Raw genomic sequence first — 12,890 nt, 5'->3', positions numbered from 1 at the left:
TAGTCTTCACTCGTGGAAGAAACATCAGCGGGCTTGGTTGTACACAATGAGGGGGGACACGGATTGCTTGTATAGATAAGTTCACAGTACGGTGATTTCCCCTCGACGACAAGTTATGACTTTTTTATGGTGTCATTGCGTGACATGCGCTTTATTATTCACGTAGTTCAGCATGAATGTATATTTTCTTTTTTTCTCGCCGTCCTAACTGAATGCGGTGTAGATCTGAGCCTTAGAGAAACGAGAGTGAAGGAGAGATTGTGTGTAAGACCTTCTTTGATAGCGGGATGACTATTGCCCGTGGATTCCACTCTGTTCTAACTTGTGACGGGGTGGGGTGCAACAAGAGCGCTAGGCCACCGGCTATTGAACCTTGTTTATTTTCTTTTTTTTGTATTATAATCGTTTCGTAAGTTCACACATGTTTTGTAAGGTTGTAAGTTATTATTTCGCAAAAAGTAAGTCTGTGATTACCTTATGGGGCAGGACAGGTACTTTTGATCTCAGTTCATACAGCAAGCGCGTGCCCTGTGAGACGTCCGGGCGAGGTTTTGCAAAATTGAACAGCGGCCGGAGAAGCAGCGTGCACCCTTCTCATAACTTACATGAACACCTGCTGTCCCTTCCTATATTTTGTTTGAGTTGTTTCGCAGCGCTGTTGGCGCCATTCACAAGCTCTTGCTTAAGGTGGTACGTGTGAATGTCGTGAAATTTATGTTTCGTTTGGGTGATATCCAACGCACAAAGGGGATGAGCGCACTAACGGTGCTCTTTGGTTGCCGTTTGTTTGCCTCCGTCGGCTCGCAGCGCCATCTGTGGTCGAGCTTCAAATGAAGCCGAGTATATCCAGCAACACGCGAAGGACGGTTTGCTAAAGGTTCAGAATGACTTGACTTAATTATTATTTCGTTTTTTTTTTTTATTTATGAAACAACGGAGTCTAAAGACATCCTCACCCTTTTTTTAATGTTGGCTATGGCTCAGATACATTCCCCCACTACAAGTTTCATATTATTTCTCACAGTTTGTAAAGCCTCTGCGATTTGAATTTGTTTTGTTTTTCGGAAATTCGCTTTGACCATGATCTTAACACATGGGCAAGACTCTTTTACATGACGACCGATTCACTGCCAGCGTTACGAAGATCTCGATGTTCAAGTAGTCAACCACTCAGACATTCGCGTTCACTGATCAGGAAAAGAAATGTCTCCTCCAGGATCCACACCGTTCAATTGCTTTTTTGGTTCTTCTTACTTAAACTACGATATGAAGTAATAGTAGATTAAATGGCGAGTAGCTGCCATTTCCCAGGGTTTGCAGTGTCTTCTTTTTAATTACGGTAGACCTCTAACCAATCTTATTTTTGCGATTAGTTTGTCAGTGTCAGAAACGACATTGTTCAACATATGCTGATATGTCTTCATAACTTGAATCTCTGCATCATCTTTGGTTCGGACAATCCATAGATGCAAATACGACGATTTTAACTTTTAACGAAGAAATTTGTTTTATTTTTAATTGGAAGGTTAATTCTAAAAAAGCAGTTGGAATGTCAGAGACAGATCCGAGACCACGAAGACACATGACATGGTGACACCGAGGGGCGTCCCTGCGTCACGTGACGTTACGTGAACTCAATATCCTCTCCTCGAGATGTTGAATGCTCTTGAGATGTGCGTTTGTATGGAATGTTCACAGGATTTTTTGTGAGAGATTGAGTGATTTTTTTTCTTTTGGTGGAGGGTTGTTTCCAGGAACAAGGAAGATATGAAAAGACGTTTTGGTTGGTTTGGGGGTTTTAGTCCAACAGACCAGTCTATGATCGTAAAGAGACGTCCATCCGGACATTTAGGTGTTGGAGGTCCAGGAAATTAAAAGGTATGTTAAAGAATATCGAACCCAGCGTCGGTGTCGGCCAAAGCTTCGCTAATGAATCTGGCCAAAGCGCATATTTATATTGACGTGACAAACAGAACTCGTAAAATTCGTATTTGTCGTAAATGTCGTCCTCAGCTGTCGTACAACGTCTGTCCTACTACCACGATTACTCACAGGGTATCTCCGTTTAATGTGCATGTCAATGCAACGCGCATAATCAATGTGACTGTAAAAGTCTGGTGGTACAAGTGCCAACACTGGCACCATCTCACAGTTGTGCTCATTGTAGTTTATTGACACCAGGAATGACAAATTCGAGGACGAGGTTTCTTTTTTGGTGGTTCACTCCGTGTAGGTCATCGCGCAAGCGCCTATGTAATGGTTTAATCATCTCACGATGACTGTGTACCTTTTTATCTTTGTACAGCCTGCGATCAAGGAGCTACAGTAGATATACGTTTTTATTCCACACTCATAAGACACACGATGGAGACGTCATCACCTTGTATGTGGGTGTTAATTCCATTCTTCCTTACTTCAAGCAGCGAGGACGTTATTTGAGGTTCGGTATGATGTATTATCAATACATATCTGTTAGCGGCATGTCGTTACAAAGACAAAGCTACTGCATAAATGGAGACGCCAGGATTCGCTCAGCGGAATTGTAATTTGCGCATGGTGCGTAATATTAATGTGCAAGCTGCCCCTTCATTTTGTCTTACTAGAACTACAACGTTTACATTATATGAGTGTGCTAATATTATATGGGGGGTGTGCAACAAACTTAGCATTTCACCTTTCTCATAATAATGAAAGAAACAAACGAAAGCAAAGTTGCGCTATGGCAATGCAGAGAGCCAGGGTGGGCAACAACAAGCTCATGCGTATATTGGGGATAAACGCCATCGTGTTCAAACATTATAGGGATATGTTTGGGTACGAATTCAGTGGCTCTTTCCTACTAAGAATCTATTACTTCTCTATTAAAGCAAGACGTGAAAGCCCGTTCTTCTGCGCAACAGTAGATCCATATAGGTATCCCCCATAGATTGCGAAAAAGGCTAAACGAATTGTGGTTTTATGTGCTGTCCACTACAAATCGAGAGAATCAAACTCTAAAAAACGAATGCACCTGGAGAAGGAGCAAAACAGCGCGTTAATCTTTTTGTTGCACCACGCAGAAGCTATACTTGAAAACAAAAGTACCATCTTAATTTTGGAAAGCACTGCGCTTCAAACTGTAGTTGAAAGGCAAAATGTGAGTGTTAAAATGAATGCTGCCTTTTTCGCAGTTAGCACCACTCCAGGGTCGAGGTTGTCAACAATCCTTAAAGAAGGTGTCTTTCGTCGCAGCCACATTCTTAGCTCGCTAACTCTAGCCACGCACTCAATATCTAGGTTTCCAGTTAGAAAAGCTTTTTTTTTTCCAATTTTACATGCTTCTGTTTTGCAGTATTTTGATCATCCCGCCGACTGGCTATTGTGAACAGTTTTTATTACCCTTTCGCCAGCAAGCCTCGCGCTTGTGTACTTGGTGAGGTGCTGTTTTTGCTTCAACGTATACGTCGTTGGGAATGTACATACCTGGAGGTTTGTAAATTCATACCAGTAGCGCACTCTTGGGTTCATGTGGTTCAGCGCGTATATGGGTCCAACTGAAACTCTATGTGAGTAGTATGTCTGAGTGTGATGCCGTTACAATGTACACGTCTTTGTCAAAAAAAAAAAAAAGAACAACAACTGTCAAACATTCGTCAATATCTCTTTCATCAGCTCAGCGAGTTCATGTGGTGTCTCAACGGGGGGATAGTAATAATGAAATGTAGTACTTTTACAAAAATGCATCAACCATGTAAGCAACGTTCAGCTGCTTTGTTTTAAACGACAGTTTCTGACAGCTTAGGGAACACAGGGGTTAGGTAGCACGTCCGAGCACGTTATGGCTCTAGTAAAAAATCTATTTTTAATAGAAATTTCTTCATCCAATAAACGCATATGATAAAGTAAGATCGCACCAGAACATAGAACCATATAAGAACAATAAATAATATTATATAAGAAGTTACAAAGAACCTCTTATCAGTTTCTTATAACTTCTTATGTACTCTTGTATTATTCTTAAATGCTAATATATGGTCCTATTTGACCCAGGCGTTTATTGGACGAAAATCTTTTTCATACAGATACCATTTTCACTAGGGTATTGGTGCGTAGATATTGGATTGCAATATTTGGCCGTTAAGAACAGCGAAAAACCAACGAAGAAGTCTGAACAAAATAGCCCCTGCCCCGTGTTTCTTTAGCTGCCAGTGATGTTCAAGGGGTACGGAAACGAAAATATAAATATTCAAATTTAGTTCGGAAATGAGTTAAGCATGACGGATAATAACCGAAAATGATAATCGCAAGTTTATATTTTGAGTGACTAGCTATATTTTTCGTTCCAAACGGTTCCAAACAGAAAAAAAACAAAACATTCCCCGCATTCCTGACGTAGAAAGGCTGGCGTGGTTATGAGCTTTGCCATTGGTGGCGTTGTCAGCGTTGTAGTAGTGTCAACAGCGTCAACGCGTTTCAACCGAGCCGTTCGAAGCACACGTGGGTGACGAACGTGTGGCTGGCCCAAAGAGCACGTAGCTTCCACAGTACTGTCAGCTTAGGGGTGAACGGCGTGGGAAAAGTAACTATTGTCCAAATTATGAGCGACGAGCCAGGGGGAGAATGGCTGTGTCCGGGTACACAAACGAGGGTCCGAGCAAGAGGGGAGTCCCTCTTTTCCGTCTTCTTGAACTGTTAGGTACAATGCGCAATTTGTGAGTCGAGGAGGAAAGTTATGAAGGAAAATCTTGAACTCCAAAGGGCGGCACTGCTCCGATGGAACTTGCCACGTCAAGACTACGTAGCAAGTTCCCCAAAGATTGCTAGATTACCTCCCAAATAGGCTCCATTTGCATCCACCAGGTGCACATCGAAAGATCGTTTAATTAGCTTTCAAATTCGTTTTCTTGTGCCTTTCAAAAAAAAGACTGGTATTTTTAAGGTTATGCTCCAACATGCAACACATTAAAGCTAAAAACGGAGCGCTAGAATTTCGTTTCCGTACCCCTTTAATTCCATAAAAAAAAACGTACTGCCTACATTTTTCATGCCACACTATGCTAATCTGTGCTAATATATGCATAGATAAACGCGCCATTTACAAAAGCAGTTTGCGTTTGCCCTTCACCATGTGTGGGCATTGCGCATGCGCAGAAACAAGATTTACTTGAAGCGGTTGCGCCTGCGCCGCGTCGACAGCAGCGCCACCGCAGCGATGTGACGTCGGCGCCGCGCGTTAATGTACATGTGCAGCGCAAGTTCGTCTGCTCCTTTTGCCGGCGTTCCGAGAACTTTCTGATTGGCTCTTATTGAAGGATAGTGGGTAGACCTCAAAGCAAGCTGCCTTTTGCCCACTATCCTTCAATCAGAGCCAATCAGGGCTCGGTGTTCTGACGTCACCAAAACGCCAGAAAAAGAAGCAAGAGAACTTGCGCTCCTCATAAGCGCTCGCGAAGAAGCCTTCAAGATTTTGACTGCAACAACCAGTTGATTGAGCGGAAAGACAGTAAAAAACGTAATTACCAACCTGCCGAAGAATATATTTCGCGAAACAACTTCAGCGCTGAAACAAAGCAGCAGATTCTCACATTTTGTACGTTTTAGGGTATGAAACAACGTACATAATTTTCACGTCGAGCTTGCTGTTCAGAATGAATTTTCTCCTTTAAAGGGCCTAAGTGATTTTCCTTTCTTGAAGTCCAGCCAACTGTCTTAAGCCCAATTCGTGTTTTGTACATATTGCTCCTTTTGTACATAGTCGTTAATAAATCGATCGCCCATAACCACTGATTATAGTTCTATTTATTTGAATATGCACGCATATGCAATCACCAGATGTTCCGAGATTGCCTCTGGTCTAATTTGGTTAAGGATATTTCTATTGGGGAAAAAGTAATATGCACCCCTACACCCTACAGCCCATATCCAATAATACAATTTGAAAGGCCCATATGGCGTGGTAAATGCGTTTTTCCAATAAAGAACACACATGTCAATTTGATGTTTGGTGATCTTTATAAACCATATTTTTTCTGTATGGTTGATAAAAAATAGCATAATGGAATTGCTTTCTTCCGCATGTCTAATATATCAAAATTCGCGAAATTTTGTTAAGATAGAGTCTGGCGCACAACACTGAGAATATTCCGTATTTTATGTGTAGTCCGTGCATTGGGTAAGAAAGATTGTCTTGAACCACTTCAACTTCTGAAGTCTCTCTATAGAACTTCATGACGTTTAAATCTTCCTTCATGTAGGCCTTTCGTATGGCATTAAGTGAATATGGGTCGTATGTGATGCATATAGGGTGTTTATTTTTCAGTAAAAATTACAATACGTTTAACTATTCTAGTTAATACATAAAAAAGTCATAATCTTATACTGTTCACATGCATCAAAAGCGGACACCGGCTGACTGCCTTAAATGTTAAGCTTATGTCATACAAAGACGTCCCTTGATTACAGTATCTGGAATTCGAAGTTGTCGATATTCCGACTGATCTGAAAAAGAAAATCCTTCTGTTTATACACGTAAACATCCCAAATTACGATACGAGTCTCAGAAGACATTGGGTGTCGGTCGTGTTCATATGGTTAAACCTAACCTCCACAACGAAATTGCCCCTGAATTCTCCAGCCCCACACTACATGCAAACCGGCTCATATTTGCCGCTTTTGCCTCAGGAAGTCGCCCCTTCGTTAACACCACATCCGCCAGGTGGCTCCAGCTGTCAAGGAGGATCGCTCGTTCGGTGCGCGTTACAAGTATATCTATTACGTACTTCTTTTTTTTTTTTTTTCTTGGTGTGTTGGGGTGGGGGAAGGGGAGGATTAATGTCAGTTTTTATGGTTTTTTTTTTCCCTTGGAGTTATTCAACACTCACTTTGATTACATTTTTAACTAATGAAATTACGAGTGAGAACTACATTTCGGGCCGCATTTGGTTCTTTTTCAATCTAGATAAATATGATAAGATTATGTGCTCATAGAATAACGTCTTTCGTAGTGCACTACACAGAGAGAAAGAGAGATATATATATATAGTATATGAATACGTATACAAGGTTAAAAGCGCGAACTGAAACATGGACGTAACAGGGAACACGTACGGCAAGGTCAGGCGCTCTTAACATTTTAAATTCTATGAACCACCTTCGCCCAACCAAACTTTTAATGAATACGTAGGTACAGTAACCTATAATCTGAGCAACGCATTTTTCGTTTCTTCAGACGTTAGGGAGTTTTAAAATAGCGTACGCAAAAGCTTCGCGTAAGCGGAGAATAGCGTCGTCGCCACCGCTCATACGTTGAACGCCAATTGCGGTTTGCGCTTTGCGTGCGCTATGTTAGCGTACGCCATTTTCCGGGAATAGCGCGCGTGTCTTTCGGGCTCGTCCAATAAAGATTCGTGATGAGAAGTTGGCTAAAGCCAAGACGAGCACAGTTACAAAAATGGCGGCTCGCAGGACCGCGGCTGCGGCAGCTTTGGTGGCGCCGTGATCAGCACTACGTTGGCGGCATCCTCACGACTGCGATTTTCAACACAAGACGACATCGCACTCCTACGGGAGGGACAGGTACACGTCACGTACGGTTTGGAAAACCCTGTACGGGGGGCAAAGATTACCGTCAACTTGCTGCTTGCGACGCGCGAAGATGTCTCGTCGAAGGTACTGTCTGCGAAGATAAGTACGCGAGACCTGTCTTGGTGGGGCGACGCCAGCGGAAACGACCGATCGACCCCTGCCCTTCGCATTCTCATATTTAAACAAATATAAAATGTAACTTTGGACCCCGAAAACTTGCTTTCTTTCCCCCTCAAGTAGCAACTTTTTTTGTGTGATAAAACAAATATATATATTTACTCTATCTTGGTGGCTTCGCAAGCGCAAGATGCTTGGGCTTTTGCCTCGCGGCGGAGAAACGCTATTCTAAAACATTCTTGCGTAGCGTGCGCTAACGCAAGCGCTATATTTTGCGCCAGCTAGCACTACAATTGCGTATACGTTGCTATAAAACTCCATATTAAACATCAAATCGCTATAATTATGTAATCTTCCACAGTATAAGAAAAGGAACTTACCTTGAAAGCAATGGAGGATTGCCGTTTGACGTGAAGTAATTTGCGCAAATATATGTTTTTATTTTTGACAGGATGTAAGTTTTATTTTTATTGAGTACTTGTTAAACCTGCACTATACCATTTCTCCCCTTGCAACTGCTTTCAAAACACCGACTTCGAACCTAGTCCCACGTGCCTCTTAACGCAGGAACAAGCACGTAGCCGTCGAACACTAGAAAATGTGCCGTACTTTGGTAAAAACCTGACTAAGTCGCTACATGCAGAGTATGTTTTTGGAGCGATAAAATTCGGCGCAACCATTCATGTAAAGGGTGTTCACGAAAAAAAATTAACAGGTTTTTTTTTGTTTGTTTTTTTGTCACAAACATAAACTTCGCATCGCCGAACGCTCATTCTCCGCCCGAAAGTGGGGCTAAAGGTCCGCACCAGATGTCAAAGTTTCAGCGCGAACCGATGTTTTAATAAAAAAAGTTAGAAGTGATTTCCTAAAAATGTCAATAAGAAAATGGTGGCCGACGGAGTTCTCGAATACATGGAGATCTATGGGCTTCAGAAACCGAAAACGGGTGAAAATGGGCCGCAATTTTCCCATTGCATTTTTCATATAATCACTTATAATTTTTGAATTACATATTGGTTCGTGCTGAAACTTTAAGGTCCGCTTCGGACCTATAGAGCGCTACCTTTCGTCGTAGAATGAGCATTTGGCGATGCATAGTTACTTTTTGCAGTGAAAAAAACCCGTAAATATTTTTTGGGACACCCTGTACTATGACGCCCATACCACTGCTTCATACGAAGAACGCCATTGGTTGTGGCTGTGATCACGCGATCGACTACGCCAGCCAATGGAAGCGCAGCCAACTTTGCGATCTGGTGGAGCCACTCAAGCTAGACCGAAAGTGCCTCGTCACGGCACTTACCGTCCTTGCGCGATTGCTATCAGATTCACTGTGAGTGATTGGTTCAGCCGGGGATTAGCAGCGCACAAATGCGACGAGCGCCGCGACAAGACACCTTTTGACACTTCTTGGTCGGCTCCATTGGGTCGTAGCACGTAGCACCAAGTTGCCATCCTCGCCAAAGACGTTTTTTTTTTTTTTTTTATGTTGAAACACAACAGAAATGAGCAGAAGGTAAATACTGATACTTCGGTGCGACAGACGTTTTTTAGAGTGTGAGGCGACGCGATGGGCTCAGGGAAACTCTATGGTGCCTTCAGCTCGTCTTCAACTAGTGTGTTACCGCGTCCCGAAAATTTGTCGGTCAATTTACGCCTGGTGACGTCATAAAAGTGTCACACCGTCGCCCGTCGCGATCCTGGCGGCGGCAGAATAGCGGATGCGGCAGACGGCCGTTCTGCTGCAGGTCTCTCTGAAGCCAGACTGCCGATGGAAACCAAAGCAGACGCGAGTTCGGACGCCGCGACCACAGCGACCCTCGCGACCGCGCGCCTGTTTCGCCAACGCTTCTACGACCAACCGCTAGGGTCGCGACAATCGACGGCATGACGCAACTCGGCTTCACAACGCAATTGTCTTGCCACTTTGAGACCCCTTTCGATACAAAGGTCGGATAGGACGGCAAACACGCACGTCGAAGACATGAGGCATCGTTCTAGAACGCATCTCGTCCGGAACCGAAGGTTTGACGGAAAAAATGTGACGCTAGCTCCCATTGTGTGTGCTGAGATAAGACTAACACGCATGACTACTTTACGGCGGCCCTGGTGCTCTCGCGGTAACTCGACGGGAACAATACATCCATAACAATCCATGATGTGTAAAACGTATGCTATATTTAGGCAGCTAGGTATATCCGCTGAAGTTGAGAAACTTGGCCAGTGCAGCACCGCCGCTGTCCTTGGGGCTTTATCGTGCATCACGCAGTAGTGGTGCACGACCGCACGCGGGTACAATGCTCATTCAGATCAAAACGGGCGGGGGGAAAGGGGGGGGGGGGGTTTGATGTATCCAGCATTTCTATCTCTCGCGGGCATTCCTTTTTTCTCTGGACTATATACAACCAGAACAACGACAAACCATGATGCCCGGGTTCTGCAGCGCGACCTTTCGCTCCATGTGCTCCATGCTGCGGTACCCAAATTCACTTGACCACTGGTCTCCCTTCACAATAGTGACTTTTAGCAAAATGTTACCGTGTTCCGCGCTCTGCCCTGACTGAGCCTTTAAAGCATGCTTTTATGCGCGCGCCCAGGTGATACCGTGACCGCGGGGGGCGCGCTTAAAAGCTTTCTTGAAAGGCCCCGGTAGTACGGTACGCGGAACACGGTAACGATTCGCTAGAGCTTCCTAATGATATGCTTTTTCAGGACCAGACACGAAAATACGATTCAAATCTTGGTTCTGAAATTGAAAACAAGTTATATATGAATTGGTAACGACGTCTAACTCTGACGTCGTCATCGAGAATGTGTCGGGGAAATTTGGCGCAGATTCATGCGGCCTTGTGTCCTTATGCGTATAAGGAACGTATGCTCACATACGAACGAGAAAACTACGAATAAAACCTGACAATGCAGGCTTACAAGTGACTGGGCATATGTGAGTTGCGGGGAATGGTATCTAATTTTATTTTTCCCGCAAAAATGTTCCGCCATTTTTTTAACAACCCTCCCTCACTACAGCCCGTTGACCACGACTGTATTCATCTCAACCTAATTATGCAGAGGATAATACAGTTAAAACATGTCATGCCGTAACTAATTGCTAGCACAAAAAAGCTTAGCATTTTGTTTGCCTGCGCTTGATCTTAACATCTTACTCACAATTCAGCAGTTGACGATTTCTGGCACGAACAATCATTCTGATGAAGCGCGGAAAAATTCATTAATTAAGTTTCTTTTTTGCCTGCGCTTGATCTTAACATCTTACTCACAATGGAGCAGTTGACGATTTCTGGCACGAACAATCATTCTGATGAAGCGCGGAAAAATTCATTAATTAAGTTTCTTTTTTTTTTCCCCTCCGAAGTACATGTCCTCGGTCGGGAGCTATTGTTTACATGTTGCCGTAACGACTGGTGACTCCTCCAGATGATCTCATTCAAACATCGCGCAGTCGGGCGTGAACGATGAATCACGATCTGTATTGAGAAGGCTCATGCATCGCTACCGTAATAGTAGTAAGGAGGAGTAAGTATTAATAGATTCGGAGTTTATAGAGGGTACTCACTGGCGTCCATAGCGGTTGCTGAGCGCGTGATGAAGGCCAAGTCGGCCAGTGCTTTGTAACGTGCATTCCCCACTTTCGAGGTTGTCATTCTTAGCAGGCTACTAATGTGAGTTCGTTCTGAGCATGCGCTGTGAGCATCGTCCTCCAATATGGCGTCCAGTGAATTCCCTCTATACATAATACAATAGACCGCCTTGCATACATCAGTCACCGCGATATCCGTGGTTTGAATGCCGCGTGCCAAGTTTTTCCTTGAAGTTGTTGCCTCGTGGCATTCGAAGCACCAATATTGTGGTGGCCATTGCGTTCGAATATGTTTGCAGATTGTCCTTTTTATGATGTATAAGCTGTGTGACCCCGGTTTTATTGAGTTGGAAATGCTTGCATCATAGTTCAGACCAAAATAAGGTTTATTTAAAAAAACTCAATCGAAGTGCATATCGTTGCTTGCTAATTGCAGTCCATTTTCAATATATATTTCTCAAAATATATGACTGCACGCAGTAAACACTAAAAAAAAAAATGTTAACTGCAAAAAAAAAAAAAAAAAAAAGAAACGTGCGCGAACACCGATAAAAAATTACAGGGCAAAGCGCTTCCACGTTCCTCTTAAACTTAGTTCCCAACCCTAAAAGGGTGTCCATATTACAGTTAAAAACGCGTATCGAAGACCTGAATCTTGAAGCAAACCAATAATCGTGTCTAAAATAATTTAAAATGAAATGCCGACTGAGGAATGTTTTCCCATTCCGTCTTCAGTTCTTGGAAAAAACCGTAAACAACGTAGAGAGACATGGATTGCATTGCAACTGTCGTCTCTCATTTTTTCTTCAAGTCGCGTTTCACCTGGCCTCTTTTTTCCTCCTAGTTCCTCGATTTGTCTGTGCTAAAATTCAGAGCCTTCAAGTGTATATAGTATATATCTCATCTGCGGTTCAGAGATCCTTGTTATGATCTAACTTTTTTTTCCTTTTTTCTTCTTTTTACAGTCTGCCTTTTTCTTGTGTCACCTGCTAATTATAGCTTGGTCGAACAAGCTCTTTTGTACAAAGACGGGGACTTTCCCAAACGCTAAACACAGCAAAGAGGAAAAATAGAGTGGGGTAGAATAATGCTGCATTCCCACTGGCGTTCGAATCGCAACCGCGAAGCGGATCTTGTCGTTTTTATCATCAACAGCGCGAGAATTTGTATTGCATCTTTAAGCAACCGCGTTCACAACCGCTTTGCAGATACTGTTCAGTTCCCAGCGTAAATTCGGCGTAAAGCGGGGAACACATGAGCGGCAAAAACAGGCGCAGCGCTGATTCCCATGGCAACATCCTAGGACGCTGTGACGTGGACCTATGTCAAGCCGCCAACTCACCGCGTGCGCGCAAGTTGCCATGGAAACTGCCGCCCGGCGCCCGTTTTTGTGGCTCATGTATTCCCTAATTAAAGCGTAAAACACATGTGAGCAAAAACCGCGTCGCGCCGCGCAGCTGAGTGGCATAGCCATCACAACCGTCGCTAACGCTGCTACGTGGGGGCGTCGCATCCGGCGACACTATGTCGTCAGCGGCGGTTGCTATGGTTATGCCGCTCGGCGGCGCAACGCGAGGCGATATTTGCCCGAATGTGAAAGCCTGAAACACAT

Source organism: Ixodes scapularis, unplaced genomic scaffold (genome assembly GCF_016920785.2).
Source record: "Ixodes scapularis isolate PalLabHiFi unplaced genomic scaffold, ASM1692078v2 PGA_scaffold13__105_contigs__length_92229423, whole genome shotgun sequence".
Classification (NCBI taxonomy): Eukaryota; Metazoa; Arthropoda; class Arachnida; order Ixodida; family Ixodidae; genus Ixodes; species Ixodes scapularis.
Note: the sequence above shows the minus strand (reverse complement) of the source record.